This window comes from Bactrocera neohumeralis, chromosome 5 (genome assembly GCF_024586455.1).
Source record: "Bactrocera neohumeralis isolate Rockhampton chromosome 5, APGP_CSIRO_Bneo_wtdbg2-racon-allhic-juicebox.fasta_v2, whole genome shotgun sequence".
Classification (NCBI taxonomy): domain Eukaryota; kingdom Metazoa; phylum Arthropoda; class Insecta; order Diptera; family Tephritidae; genus Bactrocera; species Bactrocera neohumeralis.
In genome coordinates this window covers 11,404,766-11,419,768 of record NC_065922.1, presented here as the reverse complement: position 1 = coordinate 11,419,768, position 15,003 = coordinate 11,404,766, and the positions used below count along the sequence as shown (strand labels likewise).

Genomic DNA, 15,003 nt, shown 5'->3' with positions numbered 1-15,003 from the left:
GAGAGATTTGTCAAGAAATATTAGTCTACAGGTATTATGTAATGAAGTTTGATAATTAAACTATCTTGAAACCTATATATACATACATAATACATACACTTGAAAACCCATTTTGTAAACAATAACAAAATTACGATATTAAATTTAATAATATATGGTAGATCCTATGAGCGACATTAGGTCTATTGTGCCCCCTCCTAAATCACAAGGACTCAACTAGCCACAGAATATTGGTAAAGTCCAATATACTGCTAGGTGCTAGCGAAGCGATGTGATCTCTATTTGGAAACATGGATCCAAGGGCCTTTAATCTGCGTCTGCAGACTGGTGTTTCAAGCTCCTTGTCGCAGAACCGACAATTTACGCAAGAAGCTAGGCCCATGCTGTATAATTGCTTTTTCAGCTTGCAGTGGCCAGTGTAGAATACGACAAGTGGTCTGAATTTGCCCCTAGGGAGGTTGATTACATATTTAAACCTGCTGAGGTTGTAACCCCCCATTAAAAAATTGACATGGCGCATGCCTTGGAGTTGTTGCCAATACCTCTCTCTGCCTACTACTTCTTCTTTGCGGAGCTGCTGTTTTGGTATGGGGACCCACCGCGGTGAAGGTTTCAGGGCCTACCATGTTAGTGGATGCTGCGGTGCGGGCGAACATTGAGGTACATATATACAAGTACATACTCGTACAAGGTGCGTTCCAAAATAAACAGGACTTAAAAACAAAAAACAGAACAAATGGTTTTTTCAGCAAAATTTTATTTTATTCAAAATAGTCTCCTTCTGCTTCAATACAGCTTTTTGCACGGTCCAAAAGCATGTCGAACTATTGTTTTAGCTCGTTGGCCGGTATGGGCGCCAATATGCCGGTGCAAGCCTTTTGAATGGCCTCTACGTCTGCATAACGCTTTCCTTTCATGGGAAAATGCATTTTTCTGAAAAGGAAAAAGTCGCACGGTGCCATATCAGGTGAATACGGTGAGTGGTTAATGGTTAAAATGTGATTTTTGGTCAAATAAAGCTCTTTAATGATGCCCTTCGAATGTTGGATTCTGAAAAATTTTTGGTCGTCAGTCAATTTGTGCGGAACAAACCGTGCACACATCTTTCGTTAGCCCAAATATTCGGTCAAAATGCGATAAATCGATGTTTTGGAGATGTTCAATTCCATTTCCATGAAAAGTTGCACTCTGCTACGGGATAGGCAATCATTGCCATAAACTTGTTTCATCAATTGAAAAGTTTCGGTAAAAGTTTTACCAATTTTAAAACAAAATTTAGTGTTGGCTCTTTGTTCGAAGCTCATTTTCGCACAGATAACACAAACATCTGACACTTAAAACGCAATAACTTCACTTCCAATCGATGAAATGTCATGACTTTGATTCTCACTGGACAATCGATAAAGATAGCAGATTCTAAAGCACCAGTCGACATATAGATGGCGCCACCAGGGGCATTACATTCAAAAAGTCCTGTTTACTTTGGAACACACCTTGTATGTACACATTGAATCAGTGATTCTCATCAAAAATAAAAAAAAGTTACGAATTTAAGGTATGTACAGTCACAATTTCGACACAACATTTTTATATATGTACATACATAATTAAATATGAGTTTATTGACTCTTATAATAAATCAACAAAGAATATATGTAAATAAATACAAAATATATATAAAAAATAAACAATGAATTACAGAAAGAAAGCAATAACAAATTGTTTATTGCCATTTTGTTGAAATTCATAAATTTAAACAAAAACTTGAACTGAATTCGACCGTAAAAATACATCTGGTCGATCTAACCGGGCAGAGCGTTATTAAGGAAAATATTACATTTTTTTAGTTATTATATTTATCAATAAGTTTGGAAGTTTGCCACGAAGTTTGTAACACCCAAGGAAACATCGGAGTATCTCAGTTTCTCAGATATCGCTCTGAAATTTCACACACGTCCATTCCCTCAAAATCAAGATCATGTATAGAAAAGTTTTTTTTTGTTTTGGGAGATATCTTTACACGAAATTTTGAATGGATTATTGTCCTAAGTAAGGCTAAAATATCTGAAGAAATTTTCCAGATTGAATCACTATAGCATATAGCTGCCATACAAGCTGAACAATCAAAATCAAGGTCTTGTATAGAAAACTTTTTTATTTGAAGAGATATCTTTACGAAAGTTTGAATCGATTATTGTCCTAAACAAGGCTAAAATATCTAAAGAAATTTTCCAGATTGAACCACCATAGCTATAGCTGCCATACAAACTGAACAAACAAAATCAACCTTCTATGGAAAACTTTTTTTATTTGACAAGATAAACAAGACAATGATATAATTTCAACAAATTGTTTAAATCGGATCACTATAGCATATAACTGCCATACAAACTCACCGATCAAAAGAAGTTCTTATAAGGAAATTTTATAATTTGTGCTTGGAAGGTGTTATAAGTTCGGTTTTTAACGTTTTTTCTGATGTCTTGTTTTTTATTTATTTATTTTTCTTATTATCTCAACGCCAATGTTTAAATTTTACAAAAAAAAAAAAAACTACACGCTTAAATTAGCATTGCATTAACTCCAATTATGATTTGAAAAAAGAAAAAAAAAACTCGCCTCTTACTCATGCACTTAGCAAACAAACAGACAAATACAAAAATTGAGCCTGAAATATGGGAAAATGTGACGGAAGGAAATGCAAAAATGTATTTATTATTTTATAAAATTATTTAACAGCTGTCCAAAGGCGGAAGCATTTGTCTCAGCAGCAGCGGCGCACCGCCTACCACCCCAGACTGGCATTCATTGTTGTTGCGTACAAAAACAAGTATGCGCAGCAACTTATTTAAAAATAAAAATATTACATTTTTAATGTCAATAAGCGTTATTATCTTGTGTTACTCACCTGTTATATTTTACTGAGATTTTTTCGCAGCTTTTTTTCGCGTTAAATGTGTCTGCCTTTTAAAATAACTGCGTTTTTTCACAATTTTTTGTTTGTTTGTTTGAATAAAGCGCTTTGTTCTCAATTACAAGTGAAAAGGGAAATATTTTTGTGTTTATTAATGTTGGCGTACGGTTACGTCACTTGTCACACAATCACTGTCACTTTTTCCGCCAATTGCAAAGCCTTTAATAATGAAATTTCATATTGAAACCATAAGTTCGAATGCACATAAGCGCATACAACTTTTTTATTTTATAAATTATTTCGCAATGCGTTGTTGTGGCAATTGTTTTTCAGTTTGTGAGTTTTGCGTGCGCGTTTTATATATTATTTTTTACACACATAAATATATATTTTAGCATAATTATGTGTTTGTATGTATATGTTGTTTGTGATGAATTGTTATTTCTTTTAATTACTGTTATTTTTCAAGCTTACTTATAGCACTACCAGCATCAGATGAGAAAGAGAACACACAATTAAAATAAACGTTTAATAATTTAAAAGAAATAAAAAATATATGCACATACATACGTATGTATGTTTGTATGTACGTGTATGCGAAAAGACATGCATATATTTAATTTTATAAATTCAGCAGATGTGTCATTAAACCCGGAAATATTCATTCAATAACAAAAAAGCACACCAACAACGAAATAATCAGAACGGCAATAAAAAGTAAGCACAAAAACAGCGTTGAATGAATGACTTTTATCGTTTTTGGCAAAAGCAATAACAAAACCAAAAAAACATATCTTGCAAAATAATTTCATCAAAATAATTGTACACTCGTGCTTGTTGCTGCTGTTGTTGTTGTTGTCATCACAAAGTCGACGTAACTGTTGTTTTGTGAATGTCAAACTTTGTGCGCCTTTTTATTCAAATATGTACATATCTATGTTTATATGCGCATACACTTTTGTTGAATTTCACATGAATTAATTATTTTAAATTTTTTTATTAGCTGCCACAGCACACTCTTGCAGCTGTTCTACTCCATATATTTACATTAATTATTAATGTATTTCTTAGTTTAATAATACTACCTGTCTGCATATGTTTTTAATTGAATTCCACACCACTTAAGCCTGTTTTTCACTACATAATTTTGAATCGCAATTCTCTCAATTAAAATCACTATGTCTCCTTTCACACAAACACAATCAGCAATTTACGGCTGTTAGTTAATTAAGTTTTCTCGCTCTACCCCACTGTCACTACATTCTTTCATAATTTTGTTTTCACAACTTCCGACTTCCGCCGTTCCATTAAAATAATAAGTACCGAAGTCGCGTACCGTTATATTCTGACTGACGCTTTCAGTTAGCGCGCAAAGCAAAGCTACTATGAGCGCCCGATAAATTCACTTCCAATTCCCTCGAATTCACAAATACGATTGGCAGTCGCTGCTGCCGCTGCAACGCTGTTCGTTGATGCTGGCTTCGTTCTCTGTATGCGAAGCCAAATAATTTTACGCAAAAACAACAGAACTTTTTGCGATTACTTTTTGTGCCGCCATTCTAGCTGATTTTTTTCTATACGTTGTTGTTGTTTTGTTGAGGTTGCCGTTCACAGCTGTTGTCGGTAACGATGTGCATGCATCAGCTGCCATTAGTGATGTCGGCAAAGTAGAGGTTCAGCGATGTTTCATGAGTTGTGTTGATTTGGCAGCCAAGGAATTGGGTTTTTCCACAATCGTGCGTACTTGAAATGCTTAAAGTTGCACTAAGACTTCTCACTGACCACGATTTTCAGGCAATTAATTACCTCGTGCTCTTAGAATAATTCTATTTATTAAGAAATAAAGTCATCAACTCAAAATTTGACAAAATAAAGTGTTGAAATTTGACAAATATTGATCTCTATAAAATTTACGGCCTCTACGAATGAATAACGGGTTTTTATTTAAAAAAACCAAAAAGTAACGAGCATATTTTTTCAGTTATGATTCCCTCAAACTCCTATGAAAGCAGCATCTCAAATTAAAGAGTTGACTCAGACTAGATTTTCCAAATTTCAAAATTTTATTTCGAATTGGCCCTAGCAACATTTTTCAATTAGCAAATTTGCCGCGAAGTTTATAACCTCCGGATGGTAACGTCGGAGACGTAGAAATGATGAGCCTGACGACTGAAGTCGGTTTAACCATGTCCATCTGTATGTCTGTTTATCTGTACAAACGCGAACTAGTGCCTCAGTTTTTGAGATATCGATCTGAAATTTTGAAAGAAAATAATCAAATTCTTGTTGGGAATCTTTTGCATTTCTGAATGGATGAAGATGGATCAGACGTTTCATTGCCTGACCATGAAGAAGTTCGAATAGCAATTACCCGTCTGAAGACAAACAAAGCGGCGGAGCCGATGGATTGCCGGTCGAACTATTCGAATACGGCGTCGAAGAACTGATAAGTGACCAGATATTCACCATGCACCAAATTTTAGAAAAGATCCGTGAGAGTCGACACACAAGACGCTTTTGACAGCACGAAAAGGAGCTGTCTTTTTGCCGCTATGTCTGAATTTGATATCCCCGCCAAACTAATTCGGCTGTGTAAGCAGTACCCAAAGCTACGTCAGAATCGGAAAGGATCTCTCCGAGCCGTTCGATACCAAGCGAGGTTTCAGACAAGGCGACTCCTCAATCTACTCCTAGAGAAAATAATTGCAGCTGCAGATCTGAATAGAGAAGGTGCAATCTTCTATAAGAGTGTACAGCTGCCGGCGTCCGCCGATAATATTGATATCATTGGCCATAACAACCGCGTCGTTAGTTCTGCTTTCTCCAGGTTGGACAAAGAAACGATTGCTTTGGGTCTGGTAGTGAACGAGGGCAAGACAAAATATCTTCTGACAGTGATGTGAAGTCATAGATAATTTCGTCTATCTTGGAACCAGCATTAAAATCAACAGCAACGTAAGCCTAGAAATCCAACGCAGAATAACTCTTGCGAACAATTGCTACTTCAGACTGAGTAAGTAATTGAAAACTAAAGTCCTCTCACAACGAACAAAGACCAAATTTTACAAATCACTCAGGTTCTGCGGAAGACTTATTGACCTTTGCGAATACCGCAGTCGATGGAACGATGGGCTGTACGAGGTATACGCCGACATTGATATAGTTCAGCGATTCAAGAGACAGCGGCTACAATGGCTTGGTCATGTTGTCCGAATAGATGAAAGCACTCCAGCTCTTAAAGTATTCGACGCAGTACCCGCCGGGAGAAGCAGAGAAAGACCTCCAATACGTTGGAAAGATCAGGTGGAGAAGGACTTGGTTACACATGGAATCTCCATTTGGCGGCAAACAGCGAATAGAAAGACGCCTGGCGCCCTGTTGTAAACTCGGCAATAACCATGTAAGCGGTGTCTACTCCAGTAAAGAAGAAGAAGAGTTTCGAAGATTCGTAGCCATTTTGTATCAAAGTATAAATATATATGTATATATTTTTTTATACACTTATTACATGCTTACTCAAGCCTGAAAGAAAAAATTCGATACCCGCTTCAATACTTCTAAAATAAATTGTCAAAATTAGGCAGTTTTTAAGGGATCTAGAGTGGCCTATCTTCAAGAAACTAAATGGAGCATAGAACTTTGATCATGGCACCGTTATTATTCAGCAAAATTTTACCCTCGTTGATCTTTCTTTTGCCACTCGCTTACCAAAATAACGATAGTTGAAATATCAAAATATCAAAAACTCAAAGTAAAACAACAATGAGTATTTTTTCACAAAATGATTTTATTCTCATCAATTACCTATTGCAATTTGCTTATATTTACTTTCGGTTCAATTTGACGTCTTCCTCTCGTACTAAATCATTTATTTATACCGTTATTTCTTATTTTGCTTTTTTCTTCTTGAAAGCACTTAAAGTTATTACCAAAAATGTGTATTAGTTTGCCATATTTTTAGCAAATTCCACTTTTTTCGAAAATATTTAGAAATAATTTAGCAATGGATCACACACAACCGTTATATGTTATATTCAGGTGCTCAACAAGCCCACTTTCATTAACCATTAATCGAATCGAATATTTGTATGTATATACTTAAGCACTTTTATAGGTATTCAAACAATCAAATGATTTTTCGAAACAAATATTTGCGTACATACAAAGATATTCCCACATTTGATGTCCCTAAACTCGAATACCGTAAGAAATCCCCAATCCCTTTCTATAACTTTCTTGACGCCATTCATATGTGTTTTCTTTATATTAACTTTCGTTCTATACTAATTACCAAAAACTGTTTTCGTTCCTTATTGCGCTTCGTGTCTCATTTCACATTTTTTTAAATTTATTTTTAAAGCCCTATATTTATTTTTAATTTCACTTAAAATTAGGTTTGCTTATCAAGATAATCACTTGTCTGAAGTCTTTCTCTTTATTATTATTATTTATTTAGTTATTTTTTTTTCACTTTTTCTACGTACATACTTTTGTGTTTATAGCTTTTCAGTTCGGTTTCATTTAATTTCAAACAATTCTAATTTCTCATACTTCGTTCTCTAAATGTTTCGATCTCTCACAATACATATTTGCTATATTTCATTTTTTAAAGTGTCTGTATGCTTATACGTATGTTTTCTTGTACATATGTATGTATGTATGATTAGTTTATATAATAGCAATGCTTGTATCTTGATTTATTTGTAAATATGAGATTGTGTCCAGTTGAATTTATAATTTAAGGCATAGTCTCATTATTAGCCATTGCTTTATGTCTATCAAACTGAATGAAATTGAATTGATAATGAAAAAAATTTAATCTAAAGATAAAACATGTGTGTGAGAAGCTTGGAAAATAATGTTGAAGAAACAACTATAAATTGAAAGTAACTAAAAATCATAAATTTTGAGCTGAAAAAATTTTCGTTAGCTAAAATGCGATTGGAACATGTCGAAAACTCAAAAAGTTTCTAATGTTATTACAATTTCAAATCCTGGAAACCTAAGAAAATAAATAAAATAAACATAAGAACACAAATACTTATATAGAACACTTATACTTAAATATAAAAACTTTACCTCAAATAACTTTTTACAGATAAGCTACAAGTATAACCCTTTCATGTATGAGCCTTTTCATTTTTATTACTTCGAATACTTTTTACCCTTCCATGTGTGACGTTTTTCATTTAAATTACTTTGAAATAATAATTTTATCGATGAAAAGTTTTCACAACAAATGCTGATCCTCAATAGTTTGTCAATTATAAGATAATAGTTTTAAAAATAACCCATACAATGTTGATGCAATTAAATTGTTATTCTCTACAAAATGTTCTTTAAAAATTACTTTGATTTCAAATCATTTATGAATGTAGCCCTGCCCAAGATTTTCCAAAGAAATTAGGCGCTTTAATTTCCTATTTTTTTAGTTTACTACTATTCAATTAAAATCTGAAAAATCCCAACAATATTTTTAAGCTCATTTATATATCCATTTACTATTCAATAAGCATAATTTTTCAATGCTTTTTCGAACCTTCAAATAATTATTTTAGCATTTTTTTTTTTAAATTTTCAAATATTTTTTTTTAATTTTTCCTTGTCGATTTTAGTGCCCACTAGATTCCAAATTACACTTCAATGAAAACTAAAATAAAAAAAAAATAATTATAATAAAATTAAGTACATAAAAATTTATTAAATTTAGACTTAATTACAATTTAATCAATGTGGGAAGCCTAATGCAGCGCTGTGAAGAGAAAAAAGTCTTTATTCAGTGAAAAACAAAAAAAAATAATTTTATTACAACTATTTCAACCAGTTTCTACAAATCTTGTGGAAATTATTAAATGTGAGCTGCGAATTTTTTAATTACAAAATAATGGTTTGGAAAATATGTAGCTAACTAATTTTTAATTTCAATTTACGAAAAAATATTAAAATTCAATCTAAAAATTTTCAAAAATTTTCCAAAATGCTAAGGTATACAAATTTAAATTTAATTTAAGGTTTAAAAATTATAAATATATTTTTAAATAAAACTTTCGGAATCACAAATTAAAAACGATTTTATTTTTTAATTCATTATTTAGGAAAATTTCATTCTAAAACTTTGGAAATTTTCTCCAAAATGCTAGGGTATACAAATTTAAATTTAATTTAGGTATTAGAAGTTTTAAATATATTTTTAAATGAGTTTTCCAACACAACAAAGAAAAAAATAATTTTTAATTCATTATTTGCAACCCTGTTTGCGATTTTCTTAAAAAGTTCAATATCAATATTATTTAGGAAATATTTTAATACCCTGAACAGGGTATATTAAATTTGCCACGAAGCATGTAACACCCAGAAGGAAGCGTTGGAAACCCTATAAAGTATATACATAATTGATCAGCATGTTGAGCTGAGTCGATTAGCCATGTACGTCTGCCTGTCTGTCCTTCTGTCTGTATACATACGAACTAGTCCCTCAGTACTTAAGATATCGTTTTGAAATTTTGCAAACGTCATTTTCTCTTCAAGAAGCTGCGCATTTGTCGGAACTGCCGATATCGGACCACTATAACATATAGCTGCCATACAAACTGAACGATCGGAATCAAATGCTTGTATGGAAAACTTTCATATTTGGCAATGTATCTTCACAAAAGCTGGCACAGGTTATTTTCTAAGATAATAATGTAATATACGAAGAAATTGTTCAGCTCGGCTTACTATAGCATATAGCTGCCATACAAACCGAACGATCGGAATCAAGGGTTCCTTGGAAAACTTTCGCATTTGACGATATATCTTCACGAAATTTGACATGGATTACTGTTTAAGGTAATAATATAATCTCCGAAAAAATTGTTCAGATCGGATTACTATAGCATATAGCTTCCATACAAACTGAACACATATATAGCTACTAAAAGAAATGCACCTGTGAAGGGTATATTAGCTTCGGTGCAACCGAAGTTAACGTTTTTTCTTGTTTTAACTTAAGTCCTTCCTGATTTTAATCACAAATAATATGATTCAATTAACGAACCTTCCAACAACAGTTACGTTTACAAAAGTGGTCAGGTTCAAATTTATACAAGGTGAAAGACTAAAAATCTTCAAAGCTAGCAGAAAATATATCCATACCGCTAAAACAACAAAAACAACAGCATTCATTTAACCACTTAATTGTCTCAGCTAATTGACCAGTTCGCACAAATGCAGTAAGAACCGAAATAATTAAAATTTAATTGAGCATAAGTGTGGCATTGCACTTTCATAGCGTGTAATTTAGCAATGTCTCGTGAAAGTATCCACAGCAACCGACACAAAATTGTCTTCGCTGCGAGTATGAAATTTGAAGTCAAATTGTTTTCGAACACAAAAAAGCGAAAAGAGAGTATAAGTTAAAAATAAAAAGCAAACACATACATATGTAACTGTAGAAAGGAAGGGAACAAAGACCAAAATACCAAAAAGTAAAACAACCAATAATTTATTGTAATTTTCGACAATCTATTTATTGCCCACTGAAAGTTCACTTTTTATTTATACATTATATACTACTTGAATGTAAGTATGTTTATATGTATGTTATGTATTTATGTATATGCAAGTGTACTATTTTTTATATGTATGTATATATATTTTTTAATTATTGCTAATAAGTTAGTAGTTTTCGGTATTTTTACATAAAATTTTTGTTTATGTAGAGATAACAGTGCGAGAGCGCCAATTAATAGCCTATTAAATGAAATAAAGAATATTTTTTATTTGGAAGGCGTTGACTTTTGAACAAAAGACTTTTAAACAAATTAAAAAGTTTCAGTATTTTTAATTTGAATTTTTATTGAAATTTTATTTTGCAGTAAAACGAAGGACCAAATAATTGTTTATAAATTTTTAATTTTTAAAGCGCATGTGTCAAAATCGTCTTTGCAAGCTCAAAAATATGTAATAAATCGCTTTTAATCCCTTTCTTATTAGCGAGTTGATTGCTGACTCAAGTACTTTACACCCACTTTTATTTAATTTCCCTCTTGTATTCAATTTCCCACTTTTATTTAATTTCCCTCTTGTATTTGATTTCCCTTTTTTATTTAATTTCCCTTTTTTATTTGATTTCCCCTTTTTACTTGATTTCCCTCTGCTCTTGCTTGCTTTGGTACCCAAAAATTGTTGAACGTGTGTATGTAAACTTTCATTTTCAAGCATTTTTTCTTTTGTAATGTTTTTGTATTCATTTATTTTTAACTTTTGTTTTTTTATTTAAATATATACTCAAATGTTAAGGCTTTTCCTTTATTGCTAGAACTTCATTAATTTGTTTTGTAATTTGGCTTATCAACTAGTTTCCTCACTTTGACTTTCACTTTTGTTTTCTTGTTTTTGTTCACTTTTCCTCGCTTATTTTCATTAAATTACATTTACGTGAGCTCCTTGTGAATTCACATAATACACATTTACTTTACATTTATAGTAAATAGTATTGTTTTGCATTTTTTTATTTTTATTTTTTGTTTTCATTTGTATATTAATGTTTTTTTTTTAATTCTTATTTATTAAAAATAATTATTTGTTTCATTCATTCTTGGTTGGTATAACGCAGTCTTTACGGCAAAAAAGAAAAGCAAAAGTATTTGATGTATTCCCTTTTCAATTACAATATTTCTATTATATTAAACTACTACTACTATAGTATTGTTGTTGTTGTAAAAATAAACAATTAACTTTACAAACGCATAAAAATAAATAAAGCTCGATTTTTGAGTGAAAAGAAAAACGAAAACGCAAATAATTACACTTCAAACAAACAAAAATTGTAATGCTACGCAAATTGAATTGAACATTGCTACCAAGAGTGTCAAAATCAAATTTTTCTTTTACACTTTTAACATTTGCTTAAATACAAATTACAGATTATGAAAAAAAATAATATTTTTCAACTTGCTTCTGCTAAGGTCTTCGTTACACTTCGTTATAGCTAGGTTTTTATTGAATTATTTTTTGTTTGTTCATTTGTATTTCTATAATATTTTATTTTTTACATTTTAAGGCAGTTATTTCATTCCTTAATAATCGTTAATTTGATTATGCATACAGTAATTCAAGTTTTTTTCACAATTTTTTCGGTTTACGCCACCGAAAACAACTAGTGTTGTTGTTATTGTGTTAAATAATGTACAAAAAACACTTGGAAAAGTTTTGCTCCTAAATGTGTAAGTGTTGAAACCAAGCGTGTGAAAGTCGTAAAGGATTTCAGCCAAAGCAATTAATTGCTGGCAGAAATCTGATTTTTAGTCAATGATTGCTGATTTATTAAAGAAGAGTATAAAAACATAGTAATGGGTGCAGCATTTGCCATTAATTGATTTACGCCTATTTGTTTTTGTTTTTATTTTTTTTTACGTAGCTTTTACTTTACATATTACAAAATAGCTTTTTGTCAATTAATATCACCTTATATTTATTATTTAATTAATTTTTTTTTATTCTTAATTTTTTGGCTTGCTGCTAAAGTTGTTTCGGCTTGGTAAGGTGGTTATGTCTAAAATGCCGTTCCACGTGAGTGTTAAGTCTACTACTGATTGATTTTTTCAGACAGCGTTCTCAGTAATTTGTTCTTGTAACAAATATTATTACTTTTTTCTTTTCAAATTTGTTGTTGTAACAAAAATTATAATTTTTTGTCTTTTTGTTGTAACAAATATTATTATTTTTTCTTTCGAAATTTGTTGTTGTAACAAAAATTATATTTTTTTGTCTTTTTGTTGTAACAAATATTATTATATTTTCTTTCGAAATTTGTTGTTGTAACAAAAATTATAATTTTTTGTCTTTTTGTTGCAACAAAAATTATAATTTTTTCTTTTTGTAATTTGTTGTTGTTACAATTTCAATTTTTTTTAATTGTTGTCTTTGCATTTTCTATTATTTTTTTTCTTTTTATACTTGCGTACAATAAATAATGCGCAGAAAATTATACAATTAATTTTTTTTTAAATTTTTTAATGCATTTTTGTTTGCTTGCTTTAAAAAGTATTTCTCATTTGCATTTTTAATGCATTTTTTGTTTGCTTGCTTGAAAAAGTATTTCTCACTGTAATGCATTTTCAATTTCCACAAATAACTGCATTTTTAAATGTATATTTAAGCTTGTACATATGCCTAAACGCAAGCTGCTAAGTACGTGCGTTTAATTGCCTGCGGAAATTTAGCTTACTTTTAGCGCTAGCAGCTTCTTTATGCGCTTGCAATTCTTTCGTTTTTGATTTTTATACTCTTGCAATCCTTTCGTTTTTTTTTGTTTTTGTTGCATTGTTACATTACTTTTAACAAATTTTAATATGCATTCAACTATTTGCAGTTATGCTCCGCCTCGCATGGGCTTCGTATAATTGCTGGCAGACTTTCGTATTTTGTTTCTGACTCTTCTTCTTTGTTTTTGTTTGCAGTTTTACAAATTATGATTGACTTATGCTTTCGTTTGCTCCTTTCAATTTACGCCTTACACAAACCCAATTTACAATTTTACAAGTCGTCGTTTTTGTATTTGTTTCATGTTTTTGTTTTTGTTTTTGTGTTCTTAAACAATTGTTGCCACTCAAATCATTGCGTATACAACTAGTCATTAGATTTTTTAATAATTCGAGTAATTTTTGCTTCTGTTTCGTTACTACATTTTGTTTATATGTATTTTATTTGCTCTAAGGAATTTGGTTTTCATAATTTGTAGTTTTTTCGGTTCAACTTTTCTGTTTATAACTAAATTTTTTAAATATTCATATGTATTTTTAGTATATGTATGTATGTATATGTATTTATATATATATATAGTATGTGTCGTTCTCATATGTATAGGTTGTTAGTATGTATGTGTAAGAGTGTATATGTGTGTGTTTTTGTATATGATTGTGATAGTTTTTTGTTTTGTTTAGTTTTACATTCTATATGCATACATTTACATATATACACACATATTGCAATTATTATATATTTTTTGTTAATTAATGAATACTCAAAATGCTTAAACGTTGAATTTACGCGAAAATAGTTCATTGCTCATAGTATGCCTAAATAATAGTGATAATTCAAAGTACATATGTAAGTTTATGTGTTTATATTGTTTTGGTAGTTTCGCATTTAATAATCAAAATTTAATACATACATATACAATATAATATATATTACTAACGTTCAAGAACAAAAAAAAGATTGCTTTGATTTGCTGCTAATACATTTCTCAATTAACTAATTATTATTTTTTATTAGATTATGCAAACGTGCGCATGCCATAAACACTTAAATAATTAAATGTGGAGGAACAAAAACAAATGTATTATGCTCGCAATTTATTTAATTTACAATGCGCCATTGGTATTTGATTAGTTACAAGGCATAAATCGCTGGCATTTGCTATGAGTTGACGCGCACACGCGAGTATTTTTCACTGCAACGCAAGCGAGTCAGCATATTTATATGTAGTCTTGACATAATAATTACGCGGCATATACAGCTGCATACATGTATGTATGTATTTACAAAATATGCAACTAACTGTCGAACAATTTACTGGCATCAAAAGTGCATTTTATATGCAAATAAACGCTTAAGTTTTGAGTTTTGGCTTTGTTTATTTGATAAATGAAACTCGAAGGCTTAAGGGGGTACTCTAGTCTAAAAATAAAAAAAACATTTTTTTTTTATTTTTCAAAGTTTAATTATACAAGAATATTTCCACAAGAAGATATTTCAAAATTCTAAACAAAAACACGATTATTTTTATATTTTCAAAGTTTAATTATACAATAATATTTCTGCACGAAATTTTTTTCAAAATCGAAATTAATTTCGGTGATAAAAGTATTTTGCTGACCCGGCATCCAAATTGTTTCGGTCTCGTAATTACTTCAAACGCGTTTTGGTCGAAACCGTCTTTTTCAAAACGATACCCACGATTTCTCAGCACCGATTTACACGAAATTTTTAGAGTCTATAAAGCATATAGACTTGTCTATGTCTGGAATCAATCACCTCCCCAAATTTAAATTTTTAGTAGTTTAATAAATTCGAAAAAATTCGAAAGTCGAAAAAGCGGT

The 15,003-nt window shown here is 30.8% G+C and overlaps 1 protein-coding gene across 1 annotated transcript in view; it reads right to left on the bottom strand.

The window, feature by feature from the left end:
- Positions 1–4,391, bottom strand: part of LOC126759058 (uncharacterized) — a 75,033-nt gene extending 70,642 nt beyond the window's left edge. The window contains 1 exon segment of the mRNA XM_050473640.1: positions 2,909–4,391. The gene's annotated coding sequence lies outside the window, so the exon portion shown is untranslated.
- Between the last annotated feature and the right edge of the window lie 10,612 nt (positions 4,392–15,003).